The following is a 26,273-nucleotide window of genomic DNA, read 5'->3' as shown; positions in this document are numbered from 1 at the left end:
TAAGAGAAATGAATACTTAAAGAAGGAAACAACATGGAGTGCACATAACCATGTATAAATGCATTAATGATGATGAAGTTTAATTAAGGTGTGCACATCACCGTGTAAGAAACTCAATAAAGGTGTGCACATCACCGTGAACTGTATGGAGAGCAGTGTGTATACAAATCCTTAATTAGCGTCTGCTCCTCGAAACCATACATTTCTCAGAATATTTGTGAGCAGAAATGAAGGTTCAGTCAAGCGCAACTGCGCGCTTTACAAACGCAGAATGATGACTGCTATAACGCATGAAATGTCAATTTGATGCAGCGCAGGTGTGCGTGTCACCGAAGTATATACAAAATTCACATCCGAAATGGCGGCACGCAAAGGTCAAAGTACGTGACCCCAACGGAATGCGCACACCGCGTAGATGCGCAAGTCAGACCTTCGATAAGGAATGTAGAACAATCAAGGCGAACTCTGCTGAGCTGAGAACTCTTCGAGCCGAGGTAAGATGCTCGCGCTGAAGAGTGGCAGTTTGCTTGTTTAAAAAAAACAAAAAAAAAAACCAGCATTAGGACGGGAGAGAGTGCTCAATAAATAAATCAAAGCCAACAGGTAAATACAACCTGTATCCAATCCATGCACCAACGAGGGCGAATAGGCAGCAGGTGGCATCCAAACGATGTGGAGCACCTCAAAAACGATCCATATAAGTAAATTCCAAATCCACGAAATCCAACTCCAGTAATTAAGGAGATCAGCGTGAGTTCCTCTGGTCACAAGTCGCCAAATTGTAAAGATGGGAAAATGCAAATTGATGAAATAATATGGTTTATTGAAGATCATTCGCTCAGCAGAGAAACACCTCCACTCTCTTCCCTCAGCTCTCCAACTGTACCGCAATCTAGAACACCTAGACAGTGGAAGCAAGCTGGGAGCGAGGAGGAGAACGAGACACAGCACAAGAGCGAGTTAGCATACATACATAACACTGTCCCTGATTACAGAGATGTTTCTGCTCCGATTTACTGTCAGCTCTGAGCAGATGATAAAAGTGAGCAGGGGAGTCTATGCTGGTCACCGAGCAAAAAGTGAGGATCTGGAAATTATTAGGGGGCTGGGAAGGGTCTACTGAAGGGACTTCCATGCCCCCCCCCCCACAGCGATATGTTGACTTGGATAGCGATCCTTAACCCAGACTCACATGCACGTTTATCAGGTGAGTTTCTGCCTTTTAGAATTGCACCTCGTATTATTCCCGCTCCAGCTAGTCGTGGTTGCTGTCAATAATTGAACATTCTGCGTGCCTGTTCCAGATATTACAAAGTTTTTAGGGGTAGGTTAACGTTACTTTACTAAGTATTACTCCCCTTATAGTGTGAAATCAACCTGTGACCTGAAGAAGTGTCCCTGTGTCCTGTCCTTGATAAGAAAGAACCGGTAACTGGACATAATATCGACTACATAATATCGAATGGATAAAATATCGACGGAAAAATATCGACATTAACAAAATATCGACTATAGGAATATCGTTGAAAAAAATATCGACTGCAAAAATGACCCAAAAATATCGAATACAAAAATATCGACTTAAAAATATCGACTAGACAAAATATCGAAATATAGTGAAAGTAAAAAATATCGAGAAAATGTTAGAAAATATTGATTTTATAAAATAATATATATATAATATATAAATAAATAGTACCAAATGTTTAGGAGCGGGTTGTGGGTTTATAGGGGAATAGGGTGGGAAGTAATTTAATAATAATTAATTAGTTAATATATGTGTGGTAATTGTTTTAATTAGATTGTAATTGGTAATTAATTGATATTAATTAGTTAATTGTTTAATTGATTAATTAGCATATAGTTTAATTGATTAATTGATTAATTGATTATTAATAATTAATATTTTTTAAAAAAAATTGTATATGATTTTCATTGATACATTGGTTATTAATTAATAATAATTAGTGATTCATTGTATTAATGTTTAGGAGCGGGTTGTGGGTTTATAGGGGAATAGGGTGGGAAGTAATTTAATAATAAATAATTAGTTAATATATGTGTGGTAATTGTTTTAATTAGATTGTAATTGGTAATTAATTAATATTAATTAGTTAATTGTTTAATTGATTAATTAGCATATTATTAAATTGATTAATTGATTAATTAATTATTATTAATTAATATTTTAACAAATATTTTGTATATGATTTTCATTGATACATTGGTTATTAATTAATAATAATTAGTGATTTATTGTATTAAGAATTAGTATATTATTTACATTTATTAATTGCTAACACATTAATTATAATTAGTTAATGATGTCATTAATATATTGCATATCATTTAAATAAATTAATTGGTAATTAATTTATAATAATGACTTAATTACATTAATTGTATACATTTAAATGTAATGTGTTAATTAATGTTGATGTTAATTAATTAATTGGAATTAAACAATATTAATTAATCTAAATTATTATTATAGGTAATGTGATAATATATTTTATAATAGTTTTTTGAAATATATTTGTTTTTTTTATATATTTATGTTTAATGTTGTGTTCATTATTATTTATAGTGTTCTGGCTTAGTTTCATATTTTTTGTTATAGGTTAATTGTTTAGGGTTCAGGGTAATTTTGGTAGTCGTGAGTGAAGGTGTATTTAGTGGGATTTGGGAAATTTTTAAGTTTGTGGGTAAATGGGTATTTTTGAGGTTGAGGGTCAGTTTTCTGTTCTTGTGTAAAGGGCTATTTGTAGAGTTCAGGGTCAGTTTTCAGTTTGTGGGAAAAGGAGTATTTGTAGGGTTCAGGGTCAGTTTTCAGTTTGTGGGTGAAGGGCTATTTGTAGGGTTCAGGGTCAGTTTTCAGTTTGTGGGTCAAGGGGTATTTGTAGTGTTCAGGGTTAGTTTTCAGTTTGTGGGTAAAGGGGTATTTGTAGGGTTCTGGGTCAGTTTTCAGTTTGTTGGGAAAGGAGTATTTGTAGGGTTCAGGGTCAGTTTTCAGTTTGTGGGTGTAGGGGTATTTGTAGGGTTCAGGGTCAGTTTTCAGTTTGTTGGGAAAGGAGTATTTGTAGGGTTCAGGGTCAGTTTTCAGTTTGTGGTTGTAGGGGTATTTGTAGGGTTCAGGGTCAGTTTTCAGTTTGTGGGTAAAGGGGTATTTGTAGAGTTCAGGGTCAGTTTTCAGTTTGTGGTTGTAGGGGTATTTGTAGGGTTCTGGGTCAGTTTTCAGTTTGTGGGTAAAGGGGTATTTGTAGAGTTCAGGGTCAGTTTTCAGTTTGTTGGGAAAGATTATTTGTAGGGTTCAGGGTCAGTTTTCAGTTTGTTGGGAAAGGAGTATTTGTAGGGTTCAGGGTCAGTTTTTAGTTTGTGGGTAAAGGGGTATTTGTAGGGTTCAGGGTCAGTTTTCAGTTTGTGGGTAAAGGGGTATTTGTAGAGTTCAGGGTCAGTTTTCAGTTTGTTGGGAAAGGAGTATTTGTAGGGTTCAGGGTCAGTTTTCAGTTTGTTGGGAAAGGAGTATTTGTAGGGTTCAGGGTCAGTTTTTAGTTTGTGGGTAAAGGGGTATTTGTAGGGTTCAGGGTCAGTTTTCAGTTTGTGGGTAAAGGAGTATTTGTAGGGTTCTGGGTCAGTTTTTAGTTTGTGGGTAAAGGGGTATTTGTAGGGTTCAGGGTCAGTTTTCAGTTTGTGGGTAAAGGGGTATTTGTAGGGTTCAGGGTCAGTTTTCAGTTTGTGGGTAAAGGGGTATTTGTAGGGTTCAGGGTCAGTTTTCAGTTTGTTGATAAAGGGGTATTTGTAGTGTTCTGGGTCAGTTTTGGCCTTTAGGGTCAAGGGGTCTTTTTAGTGTTTTGGGACAGTTTTGGGTATTTTAGAGTGCTGATGTATAGTTTAACTTAACAGTGATACATAAAATTTATCACACGAAAATAGATATTATTATAACTTTACATTAGTACACTTTATTTAGATAAAAACTATTTATGTATTAGCATGTTTCCAGACAGTAGCTAGAGTGGAGTTGGAATTCTAATTATTAATTGGTTGGTGTCCAGCACCATCAGTAATATTACCAACACTGGAGTTGGATTAATAAAAATACATTGGTTAGTCTCCACCACATTTTATGGTATTACCTTGAGTGTAGTAGGAATAGTAAAATAATTTTTGCTAGTGTCCTGCAGCTTCTATGATTTTAGATTGACTGGAGTAGTAACAATACATATAAAATTGGTCAGTGTGCAGCACATTTGTATACATTTGTTCATTACTGTATTTTAATAATAAAAAATTATGCAACATAGATGTTTTCAAATTAGTTTATTAAACAATTTTTAATTTTTTTATTGTGTACTACAATAAAATCAATAACAAATATAACATCACATTTTTTTTTACTTTTATTATTCACACAATAACATCTTTACATTTATATACATGTGGTCAATGTAAACAATAATTTGGATTACTAGATTCTTTCAGTAAATTTTACATATTCCCATCAGTCATTTACAATTTAAAGTATTTATATAGAAATACATTAAACAATGATTTGTTATATATTTCTTACATTAATATTTAATAATGTTAATATTAAATATTAATATAATAAAATATATAATACATATTTCTTTGTAACAAGTAACATGACTATTATTACATTTCTTAGGATAAATTGAAATACCAAAATAAATTTTCTTGGTGTATATTTCACACAATGTTGTTTTTACATAAAACATATAAATCGCTTTGGTTGTAAAGTTTATAATTGTATAGGGAAACAATATGTTTAATTATAATATCTGGTATTTATCGAATATTAGTAAAGCAATTATATAATTTTGATATAATTATAAATAATTATATAATCTTTTTTTAATAATTAATAAAAATAATAATTATTTTAATAATTATTATTATTATTAATTAATAAACATAAACATTCATTGATTATTAACAAAAATATTTATATTCACAGATAAAATAGAGACTTTTTTCAGGGCATTCTTTATATACTAAATGGTTCTACTTGTTATATTAATAACAATAAATAAGTTATATTATTTATCATTATTAATTATTCCCATAAACATTTATAATGTTTTATAAAAATTATACACAAAATTATTCTTATAAATATACAGAATAACTAAATATTTACATCTTTTATTCAAAGTTTTACATAATTATTTTATATTATTAATATATAATACATATTATATATTAATTAATATTAAATATATTATTTTTTGTTAATAAAGGAAATTTGTCATGAGTATAGTGTATTAATTTGTTACATTATACATGTGTATGTATTATATATTTTTTATTTCACATTGTTTATTCTATTATCCTTTTACACAAATGGGTTAAGGGGACTACTTTTTTACCGCGTAAGGTTATTGCGCTCCATTCAGGACTGGAGAAGCTCACGGTTGGGAGTTGCTTCGCTTGGAGAGAGGTAAGGTTATTTTGTAATACTAATTATAAGTAAGTGGTCATGTTTGAGGGTGTAATCAAACTCTGTAGTGTTTTTTGGTGTATGTATTATTAGTTTAAGTAGCGTTTGGGTGAAAAGTCTGCGTTATAGATGTGTCGTGCTTTTTTTCCTTCAAGTCTAATTTTAATTGTTCGGAAATGTCTTCTTACATGGTTAATGTTAATTGTTAGTATATTTACAAATGTGAAGGGGGTATTTGTGGGTGGCTTTCGTTATGTATGTTATTTTACAGGTTTCGGTTCCTCGCATGAAAACTACATGGAAGGAAGCGTGTTTTTTAACGGAGAAACAAATGTTTAAGTTATTATGCTTATATTTTGACTTTTATCTCCTATTTTTCGTGTTTGCCTGGAGCGGTTTTTTCACTTTTTAAACCTTTTTCGGGTTTTTTGGAGGGTTTCGAATCGGATTGATACTTTGATATGCGTGACCGTTTTTTTAAAATTGTGTGTATATAACTTTAAATCCTAACGTGTACACACTACTGTTTTCGGGATTTCCTGGAGCGTTTTTTTACGTTTTACAATTTATTTTCGGGTTTTTGAGGGTTTCCCATATTGGAATAGTAAGATATTGGATTGGATTGTATGGATTGATTTTTCCTTGATTGCGTCTCTTAATTCTAAAAATTTTTTGTATTTATTTTACAATTTTGATTGGGTGGGAAATGTCGATTTCTAATGTTATGTGTATGTTATAAAAAATTATAAACATTGCATATTTGTTACGAATTTTTTTACATATTTTTTAAAAGTTTGTCAAACAAATATGTTTTATTTATAATTCATTATATATGTTTATGACATGTGATTTTTATTAGTATTGTAAGAAGACATTCGTATATTTACTTGACATTTTTATAGAAGACTTTTTGCTATTATTGCCAGGTATTCTAAACCTCTAGTTGTAGGGTATAATGTGACTTGACTTTGAAGTAGTCGGAACATTTGTTGGGTTTGTTTAGTGAGTTTGGGCCCTATTTGTGACACTGATTGTTCCATTCTTAGTTCCTGATAGCTTTGTTCTTTTTTCAAAGCTTCAAGAAGGTTGTGGAATGTGGGTTTGCCTCTGTTTGTAGTTGCTTGGAAAGCATTATGCCACCCTTCAACACTGTTGTTGGTTTTCGCCTCTTGGTTTAAAGTACTGAGATAGACATTCCACCAAGGGATTTGGAATTTGGGCTGGCGTCGATGTCCTGATCTGTGCAACCTTCCCACCCAAGTGTCTTCAAAATAGTCTAGCAATGGTGTTAGCTTATCCTCATTCCTCTTATAATATGCGCTGTCAATTAATAAATTGTAATGTTCAGCAACATCTGTAACAGGGACGTAGGCCAGGGCTATTAACTTTTTAACTTGATAGGCAAAGGTGCTATCTGTAGAGTATAGTACACTTAAAGTAGATTTTTGGAGATGCCTCCATATACTCTGATTAAAATGATAATAGCAACCCTGGATTGCTGTGTGGGGAAATGTTCTCAAAATGCTATTTATCATAGCTAATTCGAAATCAATAATTATTTTTTCGGGAAAATAATTATTGATTTCCGTTTTGAGAACATTTAAAATTTCGGTGTAGGTTGTTTGCTGTTTGTTGGGTAGCAAACAGTAAATGAAAGGTATGTTAGAATGATGGTATAAACCGTGGATGGAATACAGTTGGTAAAAAGGTTTTGGGCAGGGTTTAAATGTTCCATCCATCATCCATTGGGGACACTGTTGGATTTTTCGTAAATTACTTGCAGTTGCAAACATAATTATTCTGTTTGTACTGCTTTCATTATCAAAAAGAATAAATTTATCTTTATTGTGTGTGATGGCCATTTCGGGTGAAATAATAATTTCTTCAAAACAAGTTGGGTTGGGTTGGGTTGTGCTAGTGAGTCGTTTGGTGCGTGCAATTGTGCGTTTCAGGGAATCAATAGAGGGTAGTTGCCCTGAAGCATGGTTAGGGATTTTTACCAGTTCTTCTTTAAGTATTTGGGTGGTGGGTTTGTCACTTTGTGTGCTAGCACTTTTAATACTTTCTAAGGCATCTCTAATTTCAATTTCGGTGACATTTGGGGGATGATTATGTTCTCTAGTAAATAGCACATTAGTTTCCTTGGTAGTGGCCCTCCCATAACATTTGTTGGAGTAATATTGTGTACACTTCCAAAAAACCTTTCTACCACTTTGTCTCTCCTGATTATACACATAACCCATGTAGCATAATAGCAATTTATTTTTCTGAGACATGACAAATTCTGCACCTTCAGTCATTTTGATTTACTTGTTCTAGGAAAGAGTAGAAAGAAACAAAATCAGTACACATTTTTTTACTTATGTGGTGCTAACATCATTAGTGATGCATTTATACTTACAGTTAATCAAAGTAGTAGTCACAGAAGCAGAAATGTCTTTTGAATGATGTTCTTGTATGTATGTCTTTATTTGCTGTTGGTATGAAAATATAGAAAAACAACATTAATGTTTATATATAACAAATGTATTTCCTACTCAAAAGCAGTTGTCATTTTTGTCTACTAGTGCATTTGATGTAAACATTACATATACTTACTTGTTTAAATAGTAGAATAGTAGTAATTGCTGGAGTTCATCAATTTAGTACAGGTATGATCTGTAGAGTAGATAGAAGAAATAAAAGCAAAATATTATAATTTTAATACTGAACCGTTTGGAAATGTAACAGATTTAAACGTATACTAACTTCTAAATATGTCGTTTTCTTTGTTGTAGGTAGAATAGCTGTATGATGTATTCAGAATATCTGTAGAGGAAATATAAAATAGATAAGATGTTGTTAAGAACATAGACTGTGTTATTTTAGGCAGTTTTAGAGAAATGATAAATATACTTACATTTTTTACAAGGCGATTCTTCTATATTGGTATATTTTGTGTAGGATGTTTTCATATGATATGTAGAATAGATGTATGATGTTTTCTGAATATCTGTAGAGGCAATTTAAAATAAATAACATGGTGTTAAGAATATAGTTAGCGTTTTTTGTGCCAACATTTTAGCAAATAACAATTATACTTACTTTTTTCTGAAGGGTATTTTTGTGTTTTGCTATAGTTGATCTTGGATTTTTCAAATGATCTATAGGGAAGATGTAAAAAGCAAGATATGTTGTTTAAAAATGTGCATTAATGAAATTGGCCGTTTTATAACAAACACATCTATACTTACATGTGTAATTAGGTTAGTTTTATCGTTTTTGCTGTAGAAATAGCACCATTTCTGTATATCTGTAAATATAATGTCAATGAAAAATAAATACTCTTGTAAATTAGTGTTTAAACAAAGCAGTTGGTGTGTAACAGAGAATTATTATATACTTACTATCTGATTTTGCACATGAAGAAATATGACCATGTAATAGGAATTGTGTTGGAGTAGTTTCTATCAGAAAAGTAGGAAGACATGAAAATAAAATAAGTCTAAGAGTTAGGAGATGTAAGGAAAATAGTGCACTTCTAATGTAGTTTTCTACTAAAATGCTGTGTTACTTACTTGATTAATTAGCTAGTAAGCTGGATCTTTAAAGATGTTTATTCTGCAACAAAATCTTCAAAGTGTTGGCATCTACTTTCCAGATAGGTAGCAGCAACAAATGGTAGAATGCATGTAGCCCTTTTATAGTATATGTGTTATGTGTGCTTTGATTTGATTGGTTGTAGGATGTAAGGAAGCATAGTATAGGCTAGTTTGAATTTTTTTAAGTTAATTGGAGTGTTTGTTGATGTGAGAATGGTGGTATGTGGTTGTTCCCGCATTAAAGCAGGTTCGTGTTTAAATGAAATATATTTATATGTGAAAATAAGTAATGAAAATGTTAGTTAAATGCAAAGAATAATAGAAAATGATAAAATGCATGTAATAGAATGTATAGTAAATGTGGATTAATAGTAATTTTATGTAAGAAACAGGTATTATATGTGAAAAGTTTTTTTTACAGAGAAATGACTTTTATTGATGATAAAGATGGTATTTTAGAAAGAAAAGTGTGCAAACATGAACTCGATATTATTTTTTTTACGATATTGTGGTAGTCTATATTTTTGTAGTCGATATTTTTGTAGTGTTAGGGCTAATTTCATGTCCAACGATATAATTGTAGTCGATATTTTTTTAAGCGATATTTATGTTTTCGATATAGTTAGTACTCGATATTTTTTAGTCGATATTTTTGTAGTTTGTGTAATAAGTATAGTAAGTCGATATTTTTGTTCTCGATAATTTGTCAACGATATTTTGGTAAGTCGATAATGTGTCCGTCGATAATATTTCAGTGATCCGGAAGAACCACCAGAACGTTTGCAACAGGGTCAAGGAAGTTCTCCTGTTTGTCAAGTGGTACTTCCGGCCAATCAGTACCCATGCTAGAATTGATCAAACTCTATAATGCCTCTACCTCACTCCAGGGAAAGCAGAATAAGCCATTTTGGTACATGAATATTAATTAAAGGACATACAAAACTCCATGGGTTCCAATATATGATTTTTAAAAGAAGCACCAACCTCAATCAGTCTGGGAAAGGCAAGACCTATTGCAATACTTATCTCCGCATAGATGTTAAAGTGCTACCCCTTCTACTAGCCCTATTTCAAGGCAGCACTCGCCAGACAGAAACCCATAAAGTGTAGTCAACAGTCTTAACGTTCAGGTGTGAGTATGTAATGTCTAGAGCGTTGCAAGAACAGAGGAAAGCAAGACTCTCTCTAACTGGTTGAACCAGACAAATATGAATCATGCCACAGCAGGACAATACAATAGCGATCAGCTTTCGGGAAGAAATGTCTCTCCTTCTCACTCAGTCAGAACTTCAAGTGCGAGACTTCCTTCCATTTCCATCTTCGGAGAAAGCCTGCCCTACTCTCCCTTCTGCCTCAGGAGAGGGTCAAGCTCCCTCTCTCGCACTGAGCACAGATACAAATCCTTCCAGCCAGGAATGGCAGGCACGCCGACCAGTCACTCATCAAATCACCTAGAGCACCCACCGAATCCTCAGCAACTCACATGAGCAGTAAGGATGAAACACACTTCTGGCTTATAACCACTCCTTTGACATTTAAACCACACTTGACACCACTTTCCATGAAACGAGGTAATCTTCCCTGAGAGATAATATGCAAGGATAAGTAGGAGTAATGTTAGTTGCTCAAGTGAAAAATCCCATGGGTTTAGGGACCATGCTCTTTGATACTTTATCGAAATCATTTCAACCGTGGAAATCTAACAAACTCTTACAGGTAGAAGGCACAACACTCATAGTACCTCAAAGGAAAATAATACCAAGTATTAGCAAAGCTAATCTGTCTTGCTGAGCCACTGCTTGTTGGTTGCTGCTTTTTGCTTTGTCGATGCTTAAGAAATTGCTCTGGCATTTTACTAAGCCAATAGAAGTTGGATGGTATTTTGTACTAATTTCAAGGTAGCTGTTGTCTGCATATAGTCGTATAGTGCATGCGGAGGTAACGTAGCAGCTATTTTGGAAGTATGGAAAAGAATGTTTTTTTAGCTTGGAATGTAATTTTCGACAGTTTTAAGACGTCCACCACATTGACTCACGACACATAAGTTACAGTGTTCTCTTTGAATGGAACAAAGTATAAGTAATGCCCTTCTTTCATATCTTACACTTTTGGATGTGAGTGCGCCGGATTCTTATCTCCTTTTTATCAGATCTTACCATTTATAAGAATCCTCGGCCGACTGGATCTTTTTATCTGCTGAGAAGTGTAAAGGGGAGAAAATCAAAATGTTCACCACCATCAGTAGATACTAATCAATTTAGACTCGGAAAGGATTACTGACTCCGATTTACAATGTAGGTTTTTTATTACAAAACCAAAAATAACTGAGCATACAAGCACCTCATAACGAAGTTGAAAAAATACATGGGCACTAATACAAAATTAATTCTACGGATTAACCTAATTTGGTGCAACGTGAAAGAATAAGTAATTCTATGAAAATTTAACAAGCAACAATTGCTCCAATATCCAAATTAGTCTTCATCAGTTTTACAGAAAAGAAAAATAATCGGTTAAATCTTTCCCTACTCTAGCACTAAGATGACATCTCTACATAACATCTCCCAGGCAAGATCGAGAAAAGGTGTCAGCTTGTGAAGAATTCCTAAGAAGTATACTCACGTTGGAAAGGGTCAGAAGCCAAAGCTAAGTCTTCATTCTAAGAATCAATCCCTTCTCTTACAGTCCTAATGGCTCTCTGCCCTCGTCTGCTCTCATCAACCCTTCCCTCCCCGGGGAACTTCCCTAATACTAAATGATCAACTCAAAGAACACGCCCTGAAACACCCCCTTTGGCTGAACAGCTTGCGCAGGTACTTTTCCGTAAACTTGAACTTCGTACAAGAATGTATGAGTTGTCCTTGAGTCTCGGGCTTCTCCAGCGCGTTCCCAATTATCAGCATTCCAATGAAACACTGTAACAGGTCTCCTCCATACCTAACTCCTAAAACAAAGAGCATCAGTCTAACTAACAAGGGAAGTGTCCTTGCACCTGTAACGGAAAGCATGTGAACGAATTAACATTGCATGGACAAATCTGCTGACTGCCTTCAACTGAGAGCCTTCCCAAGGAAAATAAATTTCAGGCCTACTCGATTTAGCTAACATAAGAAACCACAAACAGGCCTCTCATAGCAAAATGTGAACATTCATTTAGGCCTTTACACCCAAACTATACGCATTAATAACATTACTCTTATAAGCATTACATTTCTTCACCTTAAGGCACATTTAGTCATCTCTACACGTGCAGACTTTTATAGTGCTTGTTAAAATCTAATGCATTATATTACACGTGAACTAATCCATTAAGCATTTGCAACAAGCAGTTACATTTAAATGTCGTTTTATTCTTTCAATTAACACGAGCCACATCCCTTACACTACACATACATTGTTCATTATTACATCCACAATTTCTAATAATTAATACTTAATTCAACACAGGATTATATGTGGGTGCTGACTACAGGTGATTATGATGCACCCCTACAATTTCCAAAATACTTTGATGCTTTATCAGTTCCCCCCCTTTGATGACTAGTGTCATCACCAAAATCACAATTCCCTGGAGAAAGAACCGACCTAAACAGAGCTTATAGCCACTCTACCCTGTCGGAACTGCTATAGGTTGTATATATTCTGATAGTGACTGTCCTGCAGTCTGGTCATCCTCATCTCTTGCTCTCTAAGGGATCTTTCATCTTGGTTTGCACTGTACCACTGGTAAGCTCTAGCAAATTCCCACAAACAAACCACACAAACCACAATGATAATGATAGGCTTCAGAATATATCCAATGATACCCTTCCCTAGATTCGCAAACCAGCTTCCCACCTTTCCAACCCCTTTTCCCAAACTCCCTCCTCAGTCAGATCCTAAATCTCATTATGGATCACAGTGATGTTTCTTATATATTTCTCCAGCTCCTTGCTGTTATCTGGTATGTAAGTACAGCACTCTTGAACCTTCAACATTTTACAGACTCCGCCCTCTTTTGCCAATAAGACATCTAAAGCACGACGGTTTTGCATCACCGTCATCCTTATCAATAACATCTCTCCATCAACGAGTATCAATGACTTAGCTGTATTCGTCAACAATTGATCCACAACAGTCGCCAACTTTCTTATCTTCACATCATTCAAAATCACTCCTAACCCTGGTATTACTTCCATCTCTCCTTGCTGTAGAATGCTTTTTATCTTCCAGCAGTTCCAAATAATCTGCGTGGTAGATCTTAGGAAAAATCATACCCAACTAGCATGTACCATACCAATTAGCAGGCAATCTTACATAAGCATTCCTTCCACACACATAATATACTGTTGGCACCACTTGCACCAAACCTTGCAGAAAGTCCTTTGCGGACGCTTCCATAGTGAAAACATGATCACACGAACTTTGTCCTACATAGATCTTATTTTAATAGGTCTGCACACGTTTCAAACACAACTTCCCCTTTTGCACTAGGTCCAATGCTATGGGCCATACCTTCCCTTCACTCTGTGAGCTCTCTCCTCATCTATCCAATCTACTGGACTATCTCCAGTGTGACGTGTTTGTGTTAGCTGTCTATATCTATCTTCTATTTGATCTACAAATTTCTTTTCTACATCTGTTAGTGAACAAGTCAGATTATGTCTATGGCATAAGAGGTATCCAGCGTTTTAGCTGGTATGAAGTACTTCCCAACCCTATCTTCCTGCATATAATAATCGTACTTATTCAGGTGCTTATAAGCTGGTACCTCCGAAAGCACTGCATCATAATTCGAAAAGAAATACTCATAATGGCCTCTCCCATAGAATATAAATGTAAATTGATATTTGTATAGCGCACTACTCACCCGCAAGGGTCTCAAGGCGCTTGTACGAATACCGCTGTGGAACCCATCCTGGCTTTCCCTGTGAGGTGTCCACTCCTGGGCACCCCCAAGGTGGAGGCCAGGCATCCTTAGCGTTGTGGGGGCCGTTGTGGAGATTAAGCAAGCTATTGCCCAGAGTTGCAGAGTGGGACTCCATGATTGGAATAGGCACCGAGGCGATAATTATCAGGTCCGTGTAATTTTTTAGCCTAAGACCCGCCGAGGCGGGGAATTGAACCCTGGTCCCGGGCTACAACCTCTGCATCAGGGTCTGCCGCTCTAACCATTGAGCCACACTTCTCCACTAATATACTAAGGAACAAACTACATACTTAATACCCTCATTCACTGAGGCAGGCAACTGCATACATACATAAGAATCTTATGCATCCATCGCCTCAACATACTTCTATAGCAGCTTGGCATACGCATTAAGCTTAAAATCACCTTCAGACAAATCTACATGCAACCTACGACTATTTTGATCTAGCAAAGCCTTTTCAGCTCCTATGATACCCTCTTTCTTGGTTGAAGTGCTAGGTGTAGGCGTTCCCTTACCTCTCCTACTTCTATCTCATGCGAAATAACAACTGACACTATGATAACTACTATGAGTGTGCTATCATGCATTTGGACGTACGGTTTGGATGTTCAGCCTCCATTCTCGTTGTCTGATTTGATTTTTACCAATGAACACTTTGAAACTTAACCAGTCCAAATGTTGCTTCTTGATGAGCTGGAAATTCCCCTCACAGCACTTTTGTTCCTTATTTACACAGTTCATAGAAAACTTCCTTAACCTCTTTCTTCTTCTACAGTAAGTCGCTAAGTTTATTCTTCTTCCACTCAGGCCTAGGTTATCTTCTTTGAAACACCTATTTACATAACAGAGTTCATTGACAATCTACAATGAGTGCAGATTCTATACAGATAAAACATGTTGTAAAATTTCAAGACGAACAGTTACCAGTTCATGAGTCGATTCTTCAAATCCAAACGTCGGGAAAACTAGCCTGTGTAAGATCAGGATTCGCACCTTGCTCAAGACTGGAGGATTCAGTACGGTGATCGTCAGCACCCCTTCAAGGGGCAGTGTATCTCTGGCAAGGCACCCATGTCCTTCTTGATCTCCTCAGGCCTTGATTCTACTCTTCTTTGCTCTCCTCCGAATCAGAGACCTCTGACACAGGAGCAAGATCTCTTCTCAGGAGTCAGTCACAGTTTCAGCCTTCATTTCCTCCCGGGCCACGCTTCTTCTGTGCTATTAGCCCTTCGGCTTTCCTCTCGGTCACTCTGCGCACCACTTCCTTCTGCTGAATCTGACTCTGGACCACTCCCAGAATGGCTTTCTTCCTCAGAGTCAGTGGCAGCCTGCACCTACTGAAATACAGAACAGACCACATCAGCTAGTCCTTTACAGTAATCAAGAATTAAGTTATCAGTGATGTTTATCAACGCTGTGGCTGGCACCGCTGGCAACCACATTGCCCTCCCCATTAAGATCTCATGCAGGGAAAGGCTAGTCCTCTTATCTGGGATGCTGTGAACACTCATCAACACCAAGGGTAACGCATCAGGTCACTTCAGGGATATAGGCGAACACACTTTTGCCATCTGTGCCTTCAAGTACCAATAATCTGCTCCACTATCCTAGAAGCCTCTGGTTGATAGCTACAATGAAGTCTCTGATCAACATTTAAAGCAGTGCAAAGCAACTTCATGATCTCGCTGTGGAAATGTGTTCCTCTATACGACTCCAAAGAGGTTGGAAAACTGAACCTAGAAATCAGCACTCTAAATAACAGTTTTGCTACGGTGAGGGTGTCACATCTTCGTGTTGAATAAGCCTCCACCCACTGTGAAAACACACACACCACCACTAAAATGTACCTCAATCTGTTACACTTAGCCATCTCAATGAAATCCAACTGCATCCTATTGAAGAGTCCTCCTGACCTCCCAATGTGACTCAAGGTAACTACAGTCTTCTTTCTAGCATTCATTTGTTGACAAGTAACACATCTCTGACACACCGCTTCAGGAACAGCATGAAATCATGGATTGTACCACGTTTGTCTGGCTACTCGCACCATTGCATCTCTTCCAAGGTGTAGAGCACCATGAATCTGCCTTGCCATCGGGCTCAAAAGGTCATCTGGTAACACTGCTCGACCATCATTCGAAACCCAAATGTCAACATCCCCTTTCTCACATTCTGACTTGATCCACACATCCTTTTCCTACTCTGAGACCTCGTCCTGCAGGCGCTTGAGCTCATCCCAAGTGTCTGCCATCACTAACATCATGTTGAGTTAATTTTTTTCTTGGCTCTCTCCTGTGTAATCTCCAGTGAATATACACCCTTGCTCAGCACAAAAGCGTGCAACCTAATCGACGTACTTATTGCCGAGTAAAACAAAATCTGTTTCCCTCCCATGTGCTGCACATTTCACAACAGCAATTTCTTTGGGACATTGCAAAGCCTCCAACAGTTGCCTAACATATTCTCCATTCCTGATGGGAGTATCAGATGATGTCATATAACTCCTCTGAGGCCATAGCTGTCCGAAATCATGAACCACATCGAATCCGTACTTGCTGTCGATGTAGATGGTGATTCGGATCTGTTCAGACAGGAGCGAGTCAAGGCAATGATTTCAGCCACCTGTGCGGAGTATACTCCTTCCAAACAAGCAGCTTCAATCATTCCTGTGATGGTACATACACCAAACGCTGCTCTCAATGGCCAACATTGTCTCTTAAGCATGAACGATCGACGACGAAAATTTCATCAGGGTCAGGCAGAGGTTCATCAACAATGTCAGGTCTCGGTTTGGTGCAGAGTTCAGTCACATCGAGACAGTCATGGTCTTCACAATCTTCATCATCTGCATTTGGCAAGAGCATCAGTGTGGCGGGATTTAAAACAGAACACCTTCTCAGAGTCACATTCTCTGCAACATGTATGACCTGCTCGTAGTGTGTGAATCTGTTGTTGGTCAGGTGCTGCGTTTTACTCCTCATCCTCAACAATTCAACAGAATGCGGAACATACACAATCAAAGGGTGGCCCTTAACAATGCTTTCACATCTCTCAATGCTGACACCGGTTGCAGCAACAGATTTGAGACATCCGGGCAATGCTGAAGCTACTGGATCTAAAGTATCTGAGAAGTAGGCAACTGGTCTACGTACACCTCCATAATTCTGAGTCAGAACTGACAATGCGCAACCTTCAAGTTCACAACAGAACAGTGAAAAAGACTTGCTGTAGTCACGCATTCCCAGCGCCGGAGCAGGACACAGACCCTCTCTCTGGTCTAAGAACGCCATTAAACAGTTGTTGTCTCATAGCACCGGATCACTCACATCCTTGTGTGTCAGCCTCTGCAAAGGCTTCACCCTCGGGGAGAAATTAGGAATCCATTGGGGACAGTACCTAACCATCCCTAGGAACATTCTTACTTGCCTCTGAGTGGTAGGTACAGCCATATTCATGATTGCCTCAATTCGATCTGGTGACACCTTTCTCTTGCCTTCCTCTATTCCACGGCCCAAGTATTGTACCTCACTCAAACAGTACTGCAACTTATTTGGGGACACCTTGTGTCCTTTTTCTGCCAAATGATTCAATAAAGCAATGGTATTGATCCTGCAAGCATCCTCCATTTCTGATGCAACCATGAGATCGTCAATGTATTGCACGAGAACAGAGTTCTGCAGCAACACTAGACTCTCAAGGTTCTTTTTCAAGATCTGATTAAAGATCAATGGGATCTCTGTATACCCTTGAGGGATACGACACCATGTTAACACACGTTTTTTTTATTTTTTTTATTTTAAAGTTTTTATTGAAATTAAACAAACATACATGAAAACAAACCAAACCTCACAAGGCAAAAACATAATAGTGCATTATCATGGGTCCGTGCGGGCAGAGCTCAAAGGATAGATGGATACATTTCAATCGGCTAGTACGGGGATAGGGGCGGACAAGGAAACAAGCGGAATCATTGACAATAGATGAAGAGTGAATGTCAATTAGGGGGACGAAGACACATCAATGGTTACATCCTGCGGGGGAGTACATATATTACCACGATAGGCGTTCCATTGGGACCAGATTCTAACCCATTTCTTTGGCCGTCCCCGGGAAAGGTACACGGTCTTCTCTCGGAACATGCACCAGTCCATGTTTTCTTTCCACTTGGATAAGGTGGGCGGTCTATGTGAACCCCAGAGCTGGGCAATGTCCCTTTTCGCGACCATATTTCCAAGGGTCGCCCATACAATCTGTGCTGAGCCGTAGTCATTAGGCTCCCAAACATTCAACAAACAACGCCTGGCCTCGGGCAGCAGGGACACACCCGTGACACTCTCCATGACATCATGTACTCGGGACCAGAACTTAACCACCTCCGGGCATTCCCACAATATGTGGAGAAAGGTACCAGACATCCCACAGCCACGCTTACATAACCCATCCAAGGAAAAGCCCATTCGAACCAGACAAGGCCCAGTGACATACACTCGGTGAAGTATCTTAAGCTGGACGAACCTCAAACGAGCAGGAATGGCGACCTCCCTGGGCGAGGACAAAGCCGACTGACGGTCCTCATCATCCAATTCCAGTCCGTCCGCACACCACGCGGCCCTGAGGCGAACCAGCAAGTCAGCTCTGTTATTGATGAGTTTTTTATAAATCAATGAGATTGTGCTGTCGGGCACATGACCATCCAAAATGCGGTCCTCCAGAGGGGAAGACTCAGGAATATCATCACCCGCAGCAAACACAGACAATAGAGCATGACGGATCTGGGCATACCTAAAGAATTCATTGTCACCAAGCTCATACTCCACTTGCAGCACGGCAAAGGACTTGACAGTACCCTTCGACCACAGATCGCCCACTTTGCTGATACCAATCATATCCCATTTATCAAAGCCTTTCGTTTTCCACAAATGGCCCAAACATTCCGAATCATACAAAGTGAACCTGCCACACCAACCCAAGGCCGCATTCACATCACGCCACACTCTCACTGCAATCTTAGTGGGACCGGTCACTGTTCCACGGAGTCCTCCAGAGTACAACGCTCTGCTGAAGGTCCCCCCTGGCAGAATAAATCTGTCCATGGAGAACGCCGGGGCAGGGCCCGGTGCGTAGGTCGCATGATTATTCGCACTTAACTGGGATGCCCAGTAATAACGTCTGATGTCCGGGAGGGATATACTGCCATCATACCACGGAAGCGTGAGTTTAGAAAGAGCAATACGGGCACACCCGTCCCAGACCAGTTGTCTCTGTAGGCTCTCCACTGCAGGAAAATAACCCGAGGCAATCTGGTCATAGGAATTCTGAAGCGCGTACAAAAATCGAGGCAGAGACATCATGTGAAAAGTGCCGCTCTACCGAGGGGCAACAACGGTAACCTACGCCAGCGAGCCACATCGAGCATGAGCCGCTGAAGGGGGGGGGGTAATAAATTGAGCTCGTAGCGCCTAGAGGGGTCCAAGGAAACATAAATCCCCAAGTACTTAAAACCGGTCTCCGATACGTGAATCGGAAATCTACGCGGCAGTGGAGGGAGATCTCCCGCCAAAACGTAGACGCAGGATTTAGCCCAATTAATAACAAGACCGGAGTTCTTTCCGAAAGACGTCAGAACATCAAAAAGTACATTCAGGGCCTTTTTACGGGAAGTGAGATATAGGAGGATGTCGTCCGCGTATAGCGAGACTCGATCCTCGAAATCAGGAGACCATCGGATGCCCCGCATAGAAGGTTCCCAACGGAGCCACTCCGCCAAAGGTTCAAGAGCGAGAGCAAAAAGCAAGGGGGACAGTGGACAGCCCTGCCGGGTACCCCGGCCAAGCGTAAAAACGCAAGACACTCTTCGATTAACAACTACCTGGGCCAGGGGACTCTCATAAAGAAGTTTCACCCAGGCTATGAAGCCCGGCCCAAACCCGAATTTCGAGAGGGCCGCCCAAAGGTAGGGCCACTCGATAGTGTCGAAGGCCATGGTAGCGTCAAGAGAAGCCAAAATGGCCGGTTCAGTAAGCGTCCCGGCTCTCGCGAGAACTCCGTGGAGTCTACGCAGATTCAAAGCAGTGTTGCGGTGTGGGATAAAACCGGATTGATCTGGATGGATCAAGTCCCCGATCACAGTTACTAAGCGATTCGCTAATAGTTTAGCCAAAATTTTGGGTTCGGCATTGAGTAAAGAAATGGGTCTGTACGAAGTACAACGATCCCGTGGCTTACCCTCCTTAGGAATGACTACGATAGTAGCGAGTCGTTGGTCCAAGGGGAGGGAGCCAGACTCCAGAGCCTCGAGGAACATGTCCCTTAAGTAGGGCGCCATTTTATCAGGTCGCAGCTTGTACAATTCAATGGGCAAACTATTGGGGCCCATCGCCTTACCCGAACGGAGGGAACGAATAGCCACCGCAACTTCATCCACTGTAAGGGGAGCATCCATGAGGTCTCTGTCAGCGTCAGAAAGGCGAGGCAAAGCAATGTCCCGCAACAACAATCGGGAGTCCTCTTCATCCATATCACAAACATAGGTGTATACAGTCTCAAAGTGGTCCGCAAAACACTGTACGATCCCAGCTGGATCAGTGACACACTCTCCATCAAGCCGCTCAATCACAGGGACCACACGATTAACCCTCTCTTTCTTGTCCAACCACGCAAGCAATTTACCCGCTTTGTCTCCCACATCATACAGTCGTCCCTGCTGCTCCCTATACATCACTTTCGCAGCATCAGTTACCAGAGCCTTGTAGTCAGCTTGTTTCAAAGCAAGGGAGTGCAACTTCATACTGGAGACGCCCAACCGAAGATCGTCCTCCAGAGCGGCTATCTCAGATTCCAATCGCACAACCTCCGCATTGGCAGCCTTCTTAACAGCGACAATCAAGGACAGGGACTGATCACGTATAACAGTTTTCTTCCCATAGCGAAACAGCAGAAGAAACAGACCCCACATTTTCGTCGAAATAATGCCTAATAGCTTTTACAAGTTCCGAACGGGTCTTGGGGTTGCGAAAGTACCATGGATTAATAGGAGCAACTCTTCCCTCATCGCCTGCCCCGACCTCATACCGGAGCCATAAGGGAGAGTGATCGGAAATACCCCGAGGGAGCTGACGGATTTCTCTGATGGAGGAGGATTGGACCGCTGGCATTAAGAAATAGTCCAATCTAGAAAGGCTACCGTGTGCCCCAGAGTGGAAGGTGTACTGCAACTGTGTAGGGTGTAGTAGTCTCCAGGCGTCCACAAGCCCAAAGGTCTCTAGCAAATCACTCAACCACATTTGTGCCCTGGGTAGATCTCTGGGAGGGTGACGATCAGAGGAGCCAGAAACAACCAAATTCAAGTCCCCACCCAAAATAAGAAGGCCCTCAGGAAGGTCCAAAAGGACTCTACACAGATCAGAGTAGGTTAAAGCCTGCAGACCCGGGGGGACATAAACTGAAAGTATGGATAACGTCTTCCCCTCCCACCTACCAGTGAGCACCGCAAAGCGCCTCCTGTCGTCGAGTTTCACCTCGTCAACTGCAAAAGGGAGAGAGAACCGAATGAGAATACCAGCCCCCCTGGACCCAGAAGTAAACCCCGCATGGGCCACCAACCGATAACCGCGCCTATTCATTGCCTGACATGCATTGCCTATTAAATGCGTCTCCTGCAGGAGGACAATATCAGGAGAATGATGCCGAAGGAATCGCAAAACAATACTCCACTTAATTCTGTCCCCTAACCCATTGACATTCCAGGATAACAGTCTCAACTCGCCACCCCCCATCCCCGAAAAGTAGGCAGAGCAGGACCCACATAGAACCCCATGATCGGTGCAGATGAGGAGAACAATACGATGCCTCGTGAGTAAACAGAAACACACACACACACCCCCACCACCCCCCAAATTGAACGTGTTACTCCCCCACCCTGCACCCCTGCGTACGACTAATAAGCCACCCCAACTTGCAGTGTGCCTGTCGCCCCATTACTAAACTAAGCTACGCAAAGAACCCAGGAGGAGGAAGAGTCCCCATTCACCCCCGCGACCCCCAGGCTGATCTAGGCCTAACAGAAGACCCAAGTCCGAACTCATCTGAAACAGCAGAAAAGTTCAGATGCCAGGATCCACAGGTAAAATCCTCATTCCGCCACACCCCCGTCGGCGCCTTCGGGGTGCCCAGTATGTTCATCTCTTATAGGCAGAGAGTCGAGCCGGTCACTGACATTTTCGGGGCGATCAAAAAAGAATACACGTTCCCGATATTCAATCCAAAGCCTGGTAGGGAACAACATGGCGTACTTGAGACCCAAGTCCCGCAATCGTTTGAAAAGTCAGGATAAAAAGAAACGGAGGCATTTTCAAAATTCACTGGGCCCTTGTCCCGTGAGGCCTGCAGAACAGCATCCCGGTCTCTAAAGTGGAACAACCTGGCAATAATGGGCCTCTGGGGAGCACCCGGCTTAGCCTTCCCGCCAGGGACACGATGAGCGCGCTCAACCGCAAAGAACTTGCTGAGTCCAGCGGGAGAAAGATAGTTGGTAATCAAGTCCTCCACCAAGAGGTCAACCCCCAGGATCTCTGGATTCTCCGGGACACCAATAAGGCGCACGTTGTTGCGACGGGCCCTGTTTTCGTAGTCCTCGAGACGACGAGCCATCAGGTCATGTGAGGAACGCAGATTGCCGATCTCAGTCCGGGCTTCTGTGACATCCGCAGTAAGACTAGAAGTCTTCAAGCCCAATGACTCGACCCTCTCATTGGTCTTCGCAAGATCCGCTCTAATCAGCGTAATGTCAACGGCCACCGTGCCGATCTTAGAGGCTAGGGCCTCGTACTGATGTCCCATAGAGGCCTGCATGTTGGCAATGGCACCCATGACGTCCTGTAAGGATGGTTCCGAAGACGCTGAAAGGACAGTTTTAGGATTATCCGAAGCACGGCCCGCAGCGTCAGGAGACCCCTTGACCTGCGAGTAGTGATCCATAATGTTCGTCTGGGTTTGGCCGCCACGGAGAGGTGCCTTGGTCTTGCGCTTCTCAAGAGGCGGTCTGGTGGCCATATTGGAAACCCGCGACCTGGTGAAAATGGCCGGTCGTGGAGTGTCCAGACAGTCAACAAGACCAGATCAGATGGTTGTAGGCACAAAAAAAAGGTCAGGTTGTGGGCAGTCAGTCGGGCCAGCACCAAACAGCAAAGTGACAACAGGCCAGCCGAAGGTGGATCAGGGCTACACCTCTGCCAATCAGAGCCGGGAGCAGAAAACGAAACCGAACGTCAGGAGGGGTCGACCAGAGGGGACCCCCCTCAGCCGTTGTTGATCCACTACTCCACGGCCTGCCAAGCAACCGAGCCCCCGGTCCGCCTCGGGGTAGGCCACAAAAAGTAGAGACGATGCAAAAGTGGACCCCAGCGTCCAAATTCGATTTTTCAAAAGGTACGAATATCAGCAAGGATGTACGAACAAAAGCCCGTCCTCGAAATCAGGATGTAGTCAGGAAATCCGTGAAGGGCGGCGCGGGTCCGGGGAGCTCTGTGCTCACGCGACCATCTTGGATGCCCGCGAAGCTCCTCCTCAACACACGGTCTTGAAGCTGGAAAGCAAATAAAATGTTGCTCTCTTCATGGAGGGGTATCGAAAAGAATGCTTGGCACAGATCAATCACCATAAACTACTCTGCTTTGCATGGAATCTGGAATAGTATCACTGATGGATTCGATATCACTGGACAACATGGGACCGCAATCGTGTTGACCTTTCACAGGTCTTGCACAATTCTGAATTTCCCACTCGGTTTCTGTAATCCCATAATGGGTGAGTTACATGGACTGCCCATTATCTCCTTCAGGATTCCCTGCTTAATCATGGAATCGATTACAGGTTTGATCCCTGCGATCGTCTCTGGTCACAAATTGTACTGGGGTGTTCTCTGGAACTCAACGTTTGGCTTAATCTGGATCTTAACTGGCTCAACACCCTTGATCAGTCCAATCTCTTCTCCTGTAAAATCCCACACATCCAATGAGACAGAGTCTGTCAAGTCAAGTGGAAGCACTCCCACAGTCAACACAGGATACATCTCTATGAACAAATGCTGATTTGCAACCTTAAAAGTGGCATCATCATCGTTGTTCTGCAATTCCACTCCCCAGGGGATGCAATATATGGTGCAATTGAGCTTACATAAGAGATCTTGTTCTAACAGGCAGACTGGACTTGAGTCTCACACCACGAACTGGTGTCGATCTCGGAAAGTCCCTATTCTCACAGGAATTGGCTTGGTCAATGAGTTAGTAATTTTCCTATTTGCTACTCTTACGACTTGGATTGATTGCCCCTAGAGGGGTAGGTTGGAAACTACTGCAGATCTCACAGTAGAACGGGTAGCACCAGTATCAACCAAAAAAGTGGTAGGTTAACCGCCAACATCCGCCTCCACAAATGGTCCCCTCTGGTCTACCTCAAAGACTGCCCCAAGAGTGCAGTCTTCCTCCCCTCTCAGGCACCGTCAGTGTAACAGGTCTGAGCTGTACTCATCGAAATCCTCAAAAAGGAGCATTTGCTGGAACGTTCTAACTCCATGTGGAATTCTCAGAGGTTGTGGAACTTCCACCTGCGGTGCCAATGCCCCCCTTGCATAGGCCTTGGTATTCTCACAGTATTCAAAACCTCAGGTACCTGCACCGTCTCCTACTCCTGTTGGACCTGATTGGCTGGATTCAACCTACACTTGCGTTTCGAATGCATGATTTTGTGACAAAGATGACACGCATTAGTCTTTTTCAGCGTCGCCACATCCATCCCTGTCTTGGGGTCTACAGGCTTTCCCTTTCCCTGGCCTTGAGCAGTCTGAGTTCCTCCCTGATTGTTTCCCTGTCTTCTTCCTAATATCCCTCCACTTGGCTATGTCTGGAGCTCCCTATCAGGGGTTTGCATTTGGACTAGCATTTGCTTTTCTTTAAGCTTCCTGTGTTTCAAGTCCACCTCAGCAATGCAGTATCTGGCATATCGCAGTATTTCGTCACTGACTTGTTCCGCCAGCAGATCAAATGCTGCTGAATTATGAAGCTAATTTCTGGACTCCGACCGAAGACGAACCTGGAAACAAACTGTCCCATATCTTTGGGGTCTAAGGTATCTAGCTCACTGTACTGCTAAAAGGCTTGTAAGAGCCTCTCGTAATATTCATGTACAGATTCCTTCGGTCCCTGAATGGTTCGATCTATCTTAACTCAATCAATATCCTGTGGTGATATCTTGGATTTCAGCCATGCGATTGCCTGCTCAAACCTTTTCATGACAATAGGTGACCACCTACTGCTGTACCATCTCCCACATAATCTTGATTGTCCCCCCCGCTTTATTCCTATGTAGAGAATTTTCCATGGGGGTCTGGTCCTCATCAGAGGAGGACACAAGCATTGTTGTGGTGAAAAGTGAGTCAAAGGATGTCCTGGAACGGATCACTGACATAATATCGACAGTCAAAATATTGACTTACCAAAATATCGAGGTAAAAATATAGAATGCCAGAATATCGACTTCCTATCTACAAACAGGTAAGTACAAAAATATCGACTCAAAATATCGATAGGAAAAATATAGACAGTCAAAATATCGAGTTTTTAAAATATCTTAAAAGTAATTTTAAAGTACTAATTTAAACATACTTAAAATACTTAAATAAACTTAAAATGACAATGGTGCCTAAGTCCTGAACACTATCCACCATGGACAGCTGCAGCTCACTGACTTCTTTGATCGTTCTAAGTGTATCTTTGGGGGCAGCGGGGACAGAGGGACCCTTTCCTCCTCTGGGGTTTCTTTGTGTAGATTAGTTGTGTATTTTTTTATAGGGCGACAGGCGCACTGCAAATTGGGGTGGCTTTTGAGTCTGTGCAGGGGTGCAGGGTGGGGGGGAGTTGTGTTGGGTATTACTGGGGGAGGGGGGAAGTGTGTGGGGGTTGTTTTCTTTTTCTTTTTCTTCAAGGCAATGAACTGTTATGACTTCGGACATTGGTGTGGTGCTCGTCCTGAGATGGGAGTTCATCGTGGGCTTGGATGGGGGTAGGGGGTTGAAGCTACTGTGCTGGAATGTGAATGGGTTGGGAGATCGGATAAAGAGGGCGGTGGTTATGCAGCTCTTTCCCGGTGCCTCTCGCCCGATGTTGTACTGCCACAAGAGACACATTTGATTGGGAATACTTGCCACGCTCTTAACAGGCGGGGTTATCGTCTTCTTGCTCATTCTGGATTTACTTCTAGTTCTAGAGGGGTGGGTATATTGCTTAAGACCTCACTCCCCCTCGAGGTTGATGACGTAGTCCTTGA

General features: G+C 40.9%; 1 long non-coding RNA gene across 1 annotated transcript in view; it reads left to right on the top strand.

Annotated features, from left to right (window-relative positions):
- The first annotated feature begins 380 nt into the window (after positions 1–380).
- Positions 381–26,273, top strand: part of LOC144761562 (uncharacterized) — a 38,920-nt gene continuing 13,027 nt past the window's right edge. Inside the window, exon 1 of the long non-coding RNA XR_013595787.1 lies at positions 381–494. This is a non-coding gene — a long non-coding RNA (uncharacterized LOC144761562). The remainder of the gene's footprint in view (positions 495–26,273) is intronic.

The sequence above is a fragment of the Lissotriton helveticus genome, chromosome 6, assembly GCF_964261635.1.
Source record: "Lissotriton helveticus chromosome 6, aLisHel1.1, whole genome shotgun sequence".
Classification (NCBI taxonomy): domain Eukaryota; kingdom Metazoa; phylum Chordata; class Amphibia; order Caudata; family Salamandridae; genus Lissotriton; species Lissotriton helveticus.
The sequence above is the reverse complement of the archived record's forward strand: the minus strand, read 5'-3'. Positions and strand labels throughout refer to the sequence as shown.